We start from the raw sequence: 14,015 nt of genomic DNA, 5'->3' as shown, positions 1-14,015 counted from the left end.
AAAAATATCGTACATAATTATAAAAAATAAAACTTCATCTTAATTTTTAACATATTCATGAAGACATAGTAATTTAAAAAGTATTTATAAGCTAGTAATTTTTTTACTTTCAGACTTCAGTATTACCTTCCTATGGTAAGTTGATAAAATTTTTTTGGAAAATATTGCATTTATGATATTATTAATATTTATAGTTTTTATAATAATATGTATTCATACCATATTATATCTACTTGTGTAAATTAAAATTTATTAACATGTAAATATTGCAAAATAGTAAAATAGGTTCATAATATAAAATAGATAATAGTTTAAAATAAATCAAAAATATCATTTCGAACAGTACAATTTGTAATAATATGATACACACGATTTTAAGTTACCGTGAATAATTTTTTTTCATAAACAAATACTGGATACACAATGATATATCATATTGAAATCAAATTTCAATGATAAATTTTATCGTTAATAAAATATTCAAATCGCTTAATTTATAGAATACTTATGAGACACTTTGTATTACATTTTTAAACTTTTTTTTAACACAAACAATAATTTTATAAAAAAATTTAAAAAAATTATTTATATATTTTTATAATTTTGACATATTTAATATTATATTTTTTTATACTGTTTTTGTTTATTTTTACCATGAATAATAACATTTTCAAAATAGGTATGTTGATTTATTTTAAGATATTATGTAATCATAATAATATGAACATTGTTTTACAGTAGGTACTTACAGTAAAGTGTATTTGTGTATTAATCCTGAATCCTTTATAACTTAAAATTTAATATCATCTTTCTGTATTTCCAGTAAGGTCAATCAACAATAATTCAGACATCTATTAGGTAGTGGCGGATTTAAGGGTTCAAATAAAGTCGGCAAATCCATAATAGAGGCCTCTTACTTTTATTAGTAACAAACTTACTCTCACTTTACAAAATAGCTTGCTTTGATTGCTAATAATCTGTAATTATAAGTATCTACTCAATGACGAAGTAGATACACTGCGGGATACTTACAACTGCACTATAGCAGTCAGCAGAGCGGTTATTACCTGCTAGGTATCCATTTTTTTTTTTTAATTAAATTAAATTATTTTAAGTTTATCATATTAATAATTCCTGTGAATTTATCGGATAGATTTTTAATATTACAATTTTGAATAAATTATTAATGGTTAAAAATAATCGAAATTATTTTAAATTAAAACATGCTTATATTTATAAAAAATGTAAATGTAAATATGATAAATCTATCCGGTCTATATGCACAAGAAATAATCTTCTTTATAAAATATATAATAGGTGCTTTTGCCAGTTTGTCTTAGACTGAACCAGAGAGTCGTAAATCGTATTCGTGGAAATCGTGGTATCTTTGTTTCTATTTTATAGATGATATAGACTGAGAAAACAAATGCTGATGTAGCGGGCCCCTGAACTTTGACTATAAGGAATATAAACTAATGTTTAATTGTAAGCAAATGGGTTTTAAAATCAAGACTTAAGTATTAAGTTTAATAGCTGATAAGAATTTGTTTATTACTAGTTAAACTAATAACTTTCATTAAATACATAAACATAATATAATATATTAGTAATTTTTACGGATACAATTTAAAAAAATACTCTAGCTTTTTTTTAAATAATATTTATGAATTTTTTCTTCAATTTATGTTGAAAATAAACGCAGTAAAGTTTGAAGCTAATAATAAATCTTATAATTACAGGTACCTAAGATGTTTTTACAGTAATTTAAAAATATTGAAAATACATTGTTAAACATTTTGTTTAATCTATCGGATTGGAAAACGATATTAATAAAATAATATGGTTTTAGATTATCTTTAAGTCTATTTACCAATACAGAGGTTAATCGTTCTTAAGAATTGTTTTTCAATGATAAATCATTGAATAAGTATACAACACTTTTTTGAATAACGTTTCGTTTATTTAAATATTTACAATCTATACTATAATATGTACAATAACTAAATGTGAGGGGGGAATGACAGTGATTAGGCGGGGAAAAGAGTAGCTCACAGTAGTGGTACTCTTTACATGAATTTGAGTTTAGTAATTATAAATTATTTAGTAGGTCTCTGGATCATTTCCAGATCAGGCATCTGGTTGGGTTGCCTGGAAGTGTTTTAATTTGCAGTTTGGATAAAAGTTGGTTTGGGTGGCCTTGCATTTTGGAGTGGAGTCTTTGTGGTAGTAGGTGGCTGCAGTCTTGTTAATGGGTGGAACTTTGAGGTCTTCATGTAAGGCAACATTTGTGACGAACCATGTGGCTTTGGTGACCATACGGAGGAAGATGGATTGGAACGCTTGAATTGTTTTGAGATTTGAGGGTTTAGCGGTGCCTCAGAGGGCGATGCCGTAGGATCAGATCGGTTGGGTAAAAAAGTAAACAGTTGGACATGCTCATGTTGGATTTAAGGAGAGGACAAATCAGGTGTGGACGAGAGTTAAGTTGTGTCCGTTTGCTTTTGAGGTGGGGACCCCAGGTGAGTCTTCTGTCGAGTAATGTAACACCTATAATTTATTAGTTGTTAACATGACCTAGATAAATAAGTTATTAAACATATAAATTATAAGTTAATCAAATACTATACCAGTATCACTCAAGATTTTCAATAATACTATTTAATCCGTTACATAATTAATTTAATATTTTTCATAATATTTATACATATAACATATACCATGAGTCAATGATAACAAGGTATACAATATATAACTCAGTATTCAGTACATATTTTTCAATTTTGTTTGCGGGACCTTAAACTGGCTTGGCTATATAAATTTCTCTGACTTTTTAAATACCATTTTTAAATTGATTGATATTTTTCAGGTCATTTTTATTCTATCAACTTGTATTCTAAATCCAAAATTTCCCGAGTAAGATTTATATTATATTTATATACTTATATATTATATATATATATAAACAAAATATGTTAAATTTAAATTTTGAATTTTGTTTTTTAAATTGCACAAATTTTCTCAAAAACCAGGTAAATATTTTTAAAATATAATTTCTTAAAAGGTAATATTACTCTAGGCATATTTAAATATCTAATAAAGTAATTTAAATTAATAATAATCAAACTTAACGTATTTATTTAAATGTTCTTTTTATTAAGTGCCATTGCCAGTGCTGATAATTTTATTGGTTAATTAATTATAATAATTTAAATAATAAACATAAAATATTAATCGATTATTTTAATTTTTCCGAAACTAGTTGTGCTTAAAACATAATCCTAATAGTCAGATAAGATTTCACAGTTGGATGAAAAATCTAAGATTTTTTATGTAAATAATGGGAAATTAGTTTTGATTACATAAGACACTGTTATTATGATCAATAGTAACCGCAGATATACATGGTATATATGTCTAATATAATAGCACCGTTGTGTTATGTTAACCACATAAACTATGATCCATCATAAATTTCTATTTTTTTCTTTATATTTTGTAAATAAAATAATTATGATGTATGTCTTAATCATAAATGCTATACACTCAAATTACATTATGCTTAATGATAGGTATAATATTAAAAAAGAAATAAATATATTGTATATATAATTACTTAAAAAATAAATAAAAATAATCATTAATAATAAACAGACTTTAACTTAACACTACATATCACAGACATAAAAAGGAAGTACACAAATTACTATTAAAAACATAATATTTTTGTAACTTTAAAATTATTCGTCATCATCAATAACAATAACTCCTTCATCTTTAGGATCTTCTTCCCTAAAAAATAAAACAAAATGTAAGTATATAATTTATGTTTAACAGCAATTAAACATACATGAATTCTTCTTTAAGTTTTTCAAATTCTTCTGCCATACCACTCCTTAAATCTGGTTCCAAACACAGTAATGATGCCTTATAAATTTCTTTCACTAATTTACGAGATCCGTACATGTATTCAAATCGAATGCAGTCAGACCATACTCCTGTAAAACCATTTTAAAATCAATTAAAAAATACTATTTGAAAATTAAGGCTATCTCACCAATGTCTTTATGACCAAAAACATTGCATACATCATTATACAATTTTCTGATAGTTTTTAATTTTGTAATTCCAGAGTTTTGAGTGAGTTCAAATGAAATCATGGTTGTATACAACTGTTTACATTCTGGTTTTATGTCTCTAAGTTCAATGAACAATTCACGAGTTGAAAGTATACCATTATGAACTACACTCCATTCCAAATATTCAGGCCTGATTACAAAATTTACTTCTGGGTATGGAAAATGTGAGCCTTCGTGATATAATTGTTGGAGCTAAAAAATGAATAAATATTGTTATAAAGAAACAATAAAATATTGATAGATAGAAAATAATGTTTATTGCAGAGGTTCCCAAATTTTTTTTTCTTTTAGACCACGTACCAATTTTTTCAATTTTTGTAGAACCCTACATTCAATTTTTACAAATTAACGTAACGGTATTTTTTTATAGCTTATACAGAGTTACTCACTTGAATAAGGTTTTCTATATAGTAATGACAATATTTAATTATTTAAATGATAGGAAATGCGACTTAAATGTAGTAACATAAAAAATTTTTGTAATTTTAATGGGAAGGTTTCTGATGCTTTGATATTAAATGTTGTTACGTTTAAATTGTAGCACATATTTTTTTCGTAAAAATTACAATGAATACGTTTTTTTATTTAATAAGTCGTGGATCTCTACTAATTATATCTCATGTACCTCCAATTTTTTCATTTGGTAATATGGACTCCTTGCAAGTCAGAATAGATACCAAGGGATCAATATAGACCACTTTAGGAACCTTTGGTTTATAGTATTATTATAAAAGACTCATGGGCAAGTATTAAATATTGTCCACTATGAGAAGATATATGCTATTTGAATCAAAACTATAGATACACTGCAAAAAATACCTAAGAAATAAAAAATATTGAGTTAACTGTTACTTATTGAAATGTATTTATTAGTTAAGATTTAATTTTATAAAATTTAATCATTTCATTTTGAACAAGATATCAAAAGAAAATTACTTCAACTATTATAGGAAAATAAAAAAGTTAATTGTCAATCTAAGGTATTTTAAAAGAAAAGTTAAATATTGTTAAGTTTAGGTTAATTGTCTAGGACATTAATAAAATATTATGATTCAAATGCATGTGATGATAATAACAATAATTCAATGTAGTATCGAATAAGAATACAGAATAAATATATGAATAAAATACAGATATATGATGTGGACAAAGTTTAATTTAGGGCTAGAATGCGGCTAGATAACATGTTAAATGTTTTAATTTTTTTATACATAATTATGTTGGTCAACAAAGTCTTAAAACATTATTTAGGTTCATCAAGTATCGAAAGGCTAACTTTAAATACTAGAGTTTCAATTAATTGTTTTTGTAAAGATATAGTACTAATACTTATTAGTTATTTTACCAATTTTGGATGAGTATTCCCCATATATAAAATTAGAATCTCCCATAAAGGCATTGATTTATTTGTCAAAGCCCGAACACCGGCTTGAAAGGCTTCAATGCCCATTTCGAGACTGTCATAGTTTAAATAATATGATATTAAATTAATCCAGAGTTCTACACTATCTTGTATCACTTCAACTGCTTTTCTCAGAATCCTATGGCAGTCTTTATTCGTATTTTTAGCCTAAATAAAAATAAATAAACACATTATTATTTATAAATTAAAACTTATAATTTAAAAAATCATACCCAATATATATAATATTCAGCTTTGAGTAATGCCTTATTATCATGAGCTTCTTGAAAGGCTCGCTCCATTGTTTCATTCATAAAATTTCTTATTGTTTCTTTTTTCATGCGATAAGATCTTCTAATTTCTATAACATGATCAATATAAAAGTTCCAAAGCTTATGTTTATTTTTTAGTGGTAAATTTTCTTACAATCCATCTTCATAGGTTTTAATACAGTTTCTGTAAAAAAATATGTTAGTATTATGAAAAAATGTATGTATTAAAATGTTTGTATACTGACCTAATACCACTAATATAATTTTTGTCATAGTGTAATTGTTCAGTCTCCTGATGATAGATAAAACCATCAAAATGAATTTTTGCTAATTTTTGCCACATTAGTTCACTATGCCTATACTTTTTAACCATATCTCTACATATATATATATACATAAATATATATAAAAAAATATATTTATTGAAATGTACAATATATTTTATTTAAAACTAATCAATACCTGACAACATTGCATTGTAATTCTCTAACTGCACTTAATTGTATTGCTCTGTCCAATAATATAAAATGAAATTCAATATCACCTTCAAAACGTTTTATGAGATTTCTATATTTTTCAATGGCAATTGGAAGTGAAACACCTGCAGTCTTTTCTAAATGTTGTACTTCTACCCAGAACTCTTCTACATATAGATTTTTACAATTACTGTGATATTTTAATCCTTCTGCAAAATATTTTCTAGCTGATTCAACATCATTTCTATCATCAAATTCGTATGTTGCTGCAGTTATATAAACTTCAGGATCACTATGATATCTTGACATAAGGGTATCTAACATGTTGCTACATTTAGTAATAAATAATGTCTGAAATCAAGATTTAATAATAGTTAAATTAATATTTCATAGTAAAACAAATTAATTTGAATTCGGTAATGAAATGGAAAAAAACTATGGAATGCTAACTATGTGTAAATCAATAATTATTTTAAAATTTAAATATTCAAAACCTTAAAACAGTAATTAGCTATAAAGTATAAAATAATTAAATTTATCATTAACATTAAAATGTGTTATTATTATTAAAGAAAAAAATTATTTAACCCGAGATTATTCTAAAATAATTGTATATTATTTATTATCTATTGTTATATTTGGAAATAGTCAAATATGATACCTACACAGAAAGATGTATTTACGCTAAATCTACACTAACTTTAATTACCTTATTAGATTTATTACTTACAGAAAAACCAATTATGAAATATTATTAACACATATCAGTGATAAAAAAAATATGTGTGGCCGCGTTTTTCTAAAATTTTATTCCAATTTTAATGGACAATATTAACAAGAGTGAAGCGATATTATTACAAGCATGTAATGTCGGACGAAAATACTTGTTTACATTTTTTGAAATTTAACAACTGTAATCTAACAATATTATTGTACTAAAATAAAAAAAATGTGGTCAAATGTGGCAGTATAACAAAAGGATATTCTAAGAAAATTAGGATAAAAGATTCAATTTATTAAAACTGTTAAATAAAATTTGAAACATGAATACATGAAAACATGCATTTTGATTTTCAAATAAGCACAAATATTTTTACTTCACATTGTCTATTAATAAGACCAATGGTTAAAAAAAAACCACGATTATAAAGAAATACTTCTTAAAAATAATAAAAAAAATAGTTCTTTATAATCGTGAAATAAACTGGTCATCACGGTTCATTCTATAAGAAATACACGGGTAGAAAAAAATTTATTTTTTGTGCATTTGAATTTTTTTTTCTTAAAGCACTAACTATTAAAAACACGTTCTTTACAAGTTTATACATATATACCGACTAAAAATATATTAAAAATTGTTCGTATTGACGAAAAGATGGGTTGACTTCATATTTTTGGTCGGTTATATTATCACCTAGTAGAAGTCATAAATTATTTAATATCTAGATCTGTGGCTATGAGTGCTATGCCATCGGGCAATCCGGCATGTCGAAATACTTATAACAATGACAGCAATAATACTAAAATCCGTTTTTAATGTATTCATGGAGTAATTAACAAATCTTAATTTATTCCATGATAATATGACGTAGCTAGCTAGAATTTTTATTCGGCTAAATCTAAAAGTATTTACACAGAATAATAAATTTTTTAGTATTTATCCATGGGTATTAAGGTACTAATAATAAGTACTATGAGTAGCGATAACAGTTAGCGTCAAGACAAACGTATCACGAAGTTGTTGTCATACTTAAGTATTTAGCCATGAGGCAATTTATTCTATAATGAATTCGATAAAAAAAAAAAAAAAAAAATTAAATACGATATTTCACAGAAAATGTTCATAATTATATTATATATAAATTTAGAGTTTTAATTATTACACTACAGTCTGAGTTATTCTATTCCACGCTAAACACAGTTTTTGCTATATATTGCAAGTGTTGTCTCCGCCTTACTAACATACATCATAAATTTGCGTTTAAATTTAAAGGTAAAAATACTGTCTATATAGGAAATGTCATAAGCTTTTATTAATATTTAATATTATCATTTTAAAGTTTTAATACTTTATATAGCTATAACTCACTTAAAAATAATAATATCATTAATATCAATAAAAGCATATGACATTTCCTAGATAATATTCTTACCTTTAAATTTGATAATAGGTAAGTTACTCTAATATTAAAGCTAACATCACAAAATACGTTATGTTGAACACAAATTTGCTATGATCTACGTTAGTAAGACAGAGTCTATACACAGGAGTATAACATCCTCTTATTAGTGAACTAGGTGGTTCTGTTATCTAGTATCGTATCATGATTTTTTTCACAGTATCCAGTATTTTGTAGCAAAATTAAAAAAAAAAGTTCAATGTTAAGCATAATGTAGACAATTCAATTATCATATTAGTAAACATACAGAAACACTTCTGCTTCTTCCGTGATCCATGGTAAAGCAAATTAAATATTTACTATCTTAAAATATTAGTAAGCCATTGGTATGAATATTCACAAATCTTGGTGAATGGAACTTTAAAATTGTTAAAATAAATATAAAGAGATGGTCAGTAATTAAATACAATTGTTAGACAATTTATTAATAATCCTAATACAATACTAGAGTCTTAGAAGGATATTGAAAACAAAAATTATGATTTATTAATAGAAACTAGTTTACCAAAATTAAAATTAAAAAATATATATATATTGAGTTACTTGAAAATGAGTCTATTAGTGATTTATACCTATTTAACATCCAAAGTAGAAGTATACAATGTAATAAACAGTAGTTAATAGTATAAACAAAAGGTTTAATTTATCTTTACTTTTACTTTAAATTTTTTAGCACATTAGTCCTAAAGTATTAAATTAAGTTTTTGTCAATTTTGCTATAAAATTCAAAAAATTTGACCAAAGAATTATATCTGAAAATCTAAAGTCAAAACTATTAAGTTTTGCCATTAATTGAAAGTATTTAAACAATCAACATCTGAGTCATACCAAACAACAACAATACAGCTTGATAATGACAAAAATGAAGACAATAATGACAAGTAAATCAAAGACAGAGTTTGTACTTTATTATAATCATGCACTTATACTGTTTGTTGCTTTAATTGACTTAAAAAGTAAATACTATTGTAATGCATATAACAAATTAACTTTGGCTTACAAGTATCTTCTTACCTTTCCATTAACACAAGTATTAACTTTTAATTTATACAAGAGTTATAAAATACTAAGATTTTATTTTAGGTTGCATGCAGTTTTTTTCAATTCTTAAAAATATTAAAATACGACTTAGAAGTACTTTAAGTGAATTAAAGCTTGACACTTTTATGCTTATGACAGTAAAGGAAAATGTCTTTATATAGTAGCTTAGATATAGGTGAGATAATTGATGATACAGAAATAAATAGTAATTCATTAACAAAGGAAATATACTGATTCAATTATTTTATTATTTAAAATAATGTTATCTATTAAAGCATTCATAATTAATTTGCAAGCTTATCATTCTAGCTTCATATTTTATTTTAAACAGTCAACATTTTTATACAATTTGTTTTAACGTTTTTTTTTATTTGATGATAGATATTATTATATATGTACTATACATGCATGACATTTTGGTCACACTTAGTAAAAATGCTGATATTTTTTTCATTATGATTTTAAATTGATTTTTTTCAGATGCTTAATAAATATGGTTATTAACTATGAGAAATGTCTGTAAATGTTAAAAATAAAAAAGTTATGCACTCGTATATTATACGTATAATATATTAAATAATAAAAAATATGATTATTATAATATATTGGGTGAGCTTGTTACACAGAAATTTCCCGGCCCGAATTGTTTAGCCAATCTGTCGCTGATCGGATTCATCATATTTACATTCCAGAGCTGACCAATAGATCCTAAATACCTACTACCATATTCTACAAAAAAAAAAAAATATAAAATTTGTATCATTAATTAATAAGATTTAAAAATTTTTTAACAAAAAATTAAAATTAAAAATAATTTTGTTGATAATTTTATTTGGTATATTTACCAATTTTTCTCATTTATTTTGGTGTTTTTAGGTGTACATTAAAGTGATAAAACATACACTTTTAGTTCAATAACTTCAGAGCCCTGGACTAATCAATAAATTCTTTAATCTCCTTTGAATTTTCATACACTTCTTGATTTCTGTCTATAGTTTATGCTATATAGCGGAATACTAAATATGCAATTATTGTCATACCAGATTTTTAATGTAGAGGAGGAATAAGTTATTGAATGCGCTATTACCTCTTTCAAATTTATAAAATATATCTGTATTTCTTAAAACTTTTGAATAATGGACACTTTCTGACTAGTTTGCATTAACTGTATAATTATATAGATCAGTTAAAATGCAATAAAACCGATTAATCACCCCAAACTGGTAATCGTCTTAACTTGGTTGTACTATATATGGTTTTGCCCACACATTATTCTTAAATTTATGAAATAATTTTTGTTTTTATTTAGGTACTATTCTACGTGTTCAATAAATGTGTTATTATTAGAGTCCCATTGATACATTCAGCTACCAAAGGAAACCCCCCTCTTTTTAAAAAAAAAAAAATGTTTTACAATTATGTAGTATTGATTGAACATTTTATAGTTACACTAAACACATGCGTTACAATATTAAGTTATTAACTACTCTTTAAATACATATATATATATTGACAGAAGATGTAGATATGCTATGATAGCATCTATCCTGTATTGCTTAGCACCATAATTAAACTAATTTAAAGTAGTTAGGAGTTGATGATTCGCGGATATTACTTTAATCTTATTGGTGGTTCGAGTCAAATAAACACCAATTTTATTTAAAATAAATTCTACTTACATTTTTGATAATCTAAAAAACATGAAATTAGAGCTCATGCAAATAATTAAATTTTTTTATGCACTAACAAATTTTGCACATAAATTCATAGGAAAATCAATTTTCAAGAAAGCTAATCCTATTGAAACTGCATACTCTTAGTAAAAATATATAAGCACATAAAAATCCAGTCTCTACTTATAAGAAAGTTTGTTGATCGTTACAATTACAAATAAATTGCACAGTCAATTTATTCTTATATGTATTACAAAATTTTTATGAACATATTTTGCAATTATTAATAAAATCTGTTTTGTGGAGTAGAACATGGACTTTTAAATAAAAAGTGGTAAATTTTTACTGTGGAATAAAAATATAGATGAAAAGTGAAATAGGGTACAATTTATACTGACTAATGGAAAGTATATTATAATACATTAAACAATAACAATTTTGAGAATCATACCTTAAACCAATCAGAAAGTTTTGTAAATTTCAACACTAAGGCCCAAATAAAACCCATTGAAATGTTAAGGTGTCATGTAAAGGTTAAATACAGAATAAATAAGAGATGCTACTAACATTTTAGAAATACATTTAAAAGATTAAAGAAGTATGGCGTTAATGTACAATCCTATTAATATATCTGTTTTGTTATTAAACAATATAAAAGTTGTTTCAAACTGATTGGATATATATTTTCCTACAAAAAAATTATGAGTATTATTATTTCTAATATAGTATAATATTTAGGTAGAATAGTGGGCATAATATTATACAGGTCGTATATTAGTGTAAGTACATATTCCTAGATAGGTATCATATTAGACTAATATTTTTTATCATATTAAATGAGTACTAATTATTTAGTTATTGAATAACTATAATTAATACTCAATACTCATACATGACCTTAAGTACTGTATTCAATATGTATGATAATATTGTTATCTTGTCATATCTTATATTTTAATAATTAAATATTTTTATAGGAATAAGGAACTAAAATCCTTAAGCTATTGTAAATAATAGTATTATCTTGTATTGCACATACGTAAGACATTAATCAAAATATAAGTTATTGAATTGTCATCATATTTATCTTTATATACAGTCCAACTGGTAGTCTAAAATATACTTTTGATAATCAGGGGAAGATTTAATTTTAATAGTCATTATTCATCATAAATTTAAACTAAAATTATTATATAAAGTAGGCTTTAGAAAGTTTTCAATACCTAGTCTTTATGGGCAATCAAAAGATATATTCCATCTTATTTATGAAAATTTAAAACCATAAATATTGTAATTTGTTCACTTACATTATTTGAGCAAAATTCAATATATTCTGATAATGAAGTTCTTTCGACAGGAAACAGTAGAAACATATTGTTGTACAATTCATTTATACGATTTGATAAAATGGTAAGTATTTCAGTGTTAATATACTCTGTGTCATTTTCTTTCATTTCTTGCTATAAGATAAAAATAAAAATAATAATTGTAATAAAATCATTTTTTATAATCTTACGTCAATTTTAAGTTGACACGTATCCAGCATATTTAATTCAACTTTTATTTGTTTTGACAATTCTTCTCTGGTGGCCAACCCAAGTGCAATTTTCTGGTTAAGTGATTTACGATCATCATTAAGCTTTCTTATATGTAAGAATAAAGTAAAGAAAATTACTAAGTCTATATTTTAGGTAATTAATAAAATACAACTAGGTTTAATAAAAGTATGCTTACATAAGTTCGTCCCATTTCATTATGCTGTAAGTTTTCATGAAATGGATTTCGGATTCCACTTCGTCAGTCGACATGATGATTTTTTTTATCAACAGGTCAAGACACAAAAAAGACACCTCAATGATTTGGGCGGAATGTACAAAAGAATTGAACAAAAAATGAATGATTCCAACAATTTGCAGTACTTATCTACAAGATACAATTTCATCATAAGATCAAAATTGATTATATAAAATGTCAAACCGTTATGCAACATTTTTAGCCTTATTCTAACAAATGGGTAGTGACTAGTGGTACTTGAATTGGGCAGTATGAAATAAAATAATCATAACTCATACCTAAGTATCCATCATAAACAATATTATAAAATAGTAAACGGGCAAATATTTGTCGAAGTTAGATTTAAGAATCACTTTTACTACTCAATTGACATTTCCCATTGGACAGTATTAGACATCGGGATCTTACTTGGGGCAATCGGGAAAAATCATTAGAATAAGGCATGCACGAAGCACAGCGTTTGAAAAAAAAAACAATCAAGTCGTTACCGATGCACTTACCTCACCGCTGTAATCAGATAACTTCCGAGTGATTTAGCCGTTTGGTCTTTGGTCCTAAACGCGTTGACATTTGACACCACACCACGGTCTACTTCATAAAAACTTGAATCACGGACGTATATATTATATTTATATATACGTCCGTGCTTTTAATAGTTAAATCGTGTTTGTGATCGATAAGGTTCTGTAATGTGTTATGTTTATCTCCTATTGATGATAAGCACTCGAGCCGTATATCCCATTGCTCGTATTCTATAATTCGTGATCGAACAGAACAGTCGGCGGCCAGCGCATCGTACGACACAAAATATCGATAGCGATCGACGAGAAAATGATAATTATTATTGCTGGTTGGATTGTGGTACTGTGACCCGGTAGTCTTGTGTTTACATTGTATACTTAACGCGTTTTGAAGTTTTGATCACATAGTTATTGAGCATTATATTTTATAATTTATAAAATCCATTCTGTTTTATGATTTTTGAATGTTTTAATCATCATAATATTATTAATAATTATCATGATAAATGATAATACAGTT

General features: G+C 25.3%; 1 long non-coding RNA gene and 1 pseudogene across 1 annotated transcript; both read right to left on the bottom strand.

The window, feature by feature from the left end:
- Window positions 1–3,255: 3,255 nt before the first annotated feature.
- Window positions 3,256–14,015, bottom strand: LOC113555976 (annotated as a pseudogene).
- LOC113555977 lies at window positions 10,060–11,384 on the bottom strand. Its single transcript, XR_003405429.1, has 2 exons — window positions 10,353–11,384; window positions 10,060–10,236 (listed from the first exon to the last, which is right to left on the bottom strand). It is a non-coding gene; the product is annotated as an uncharacterized LOC113555977 (long non-coding RNA).

Source organism: Rhopalosiphum maidis, chromosome 3, assembly GCF_003676215.2.
Source record: "Rhopalosiphum maidis isolate BTI-1 chromosome 3, ASM367621v3, whole genome shotgun sequence".
Classification (NCBI taxonomy): Eukaryota; Metazoa; Arthropoda; class Insecta; order Hemiptera; family Aphididae; genus Rhopalosiphum; species Rhopalosiphum maidis.
This window is presented reverse-complemented; position numbering and strand designations above follow the sequence as displayed.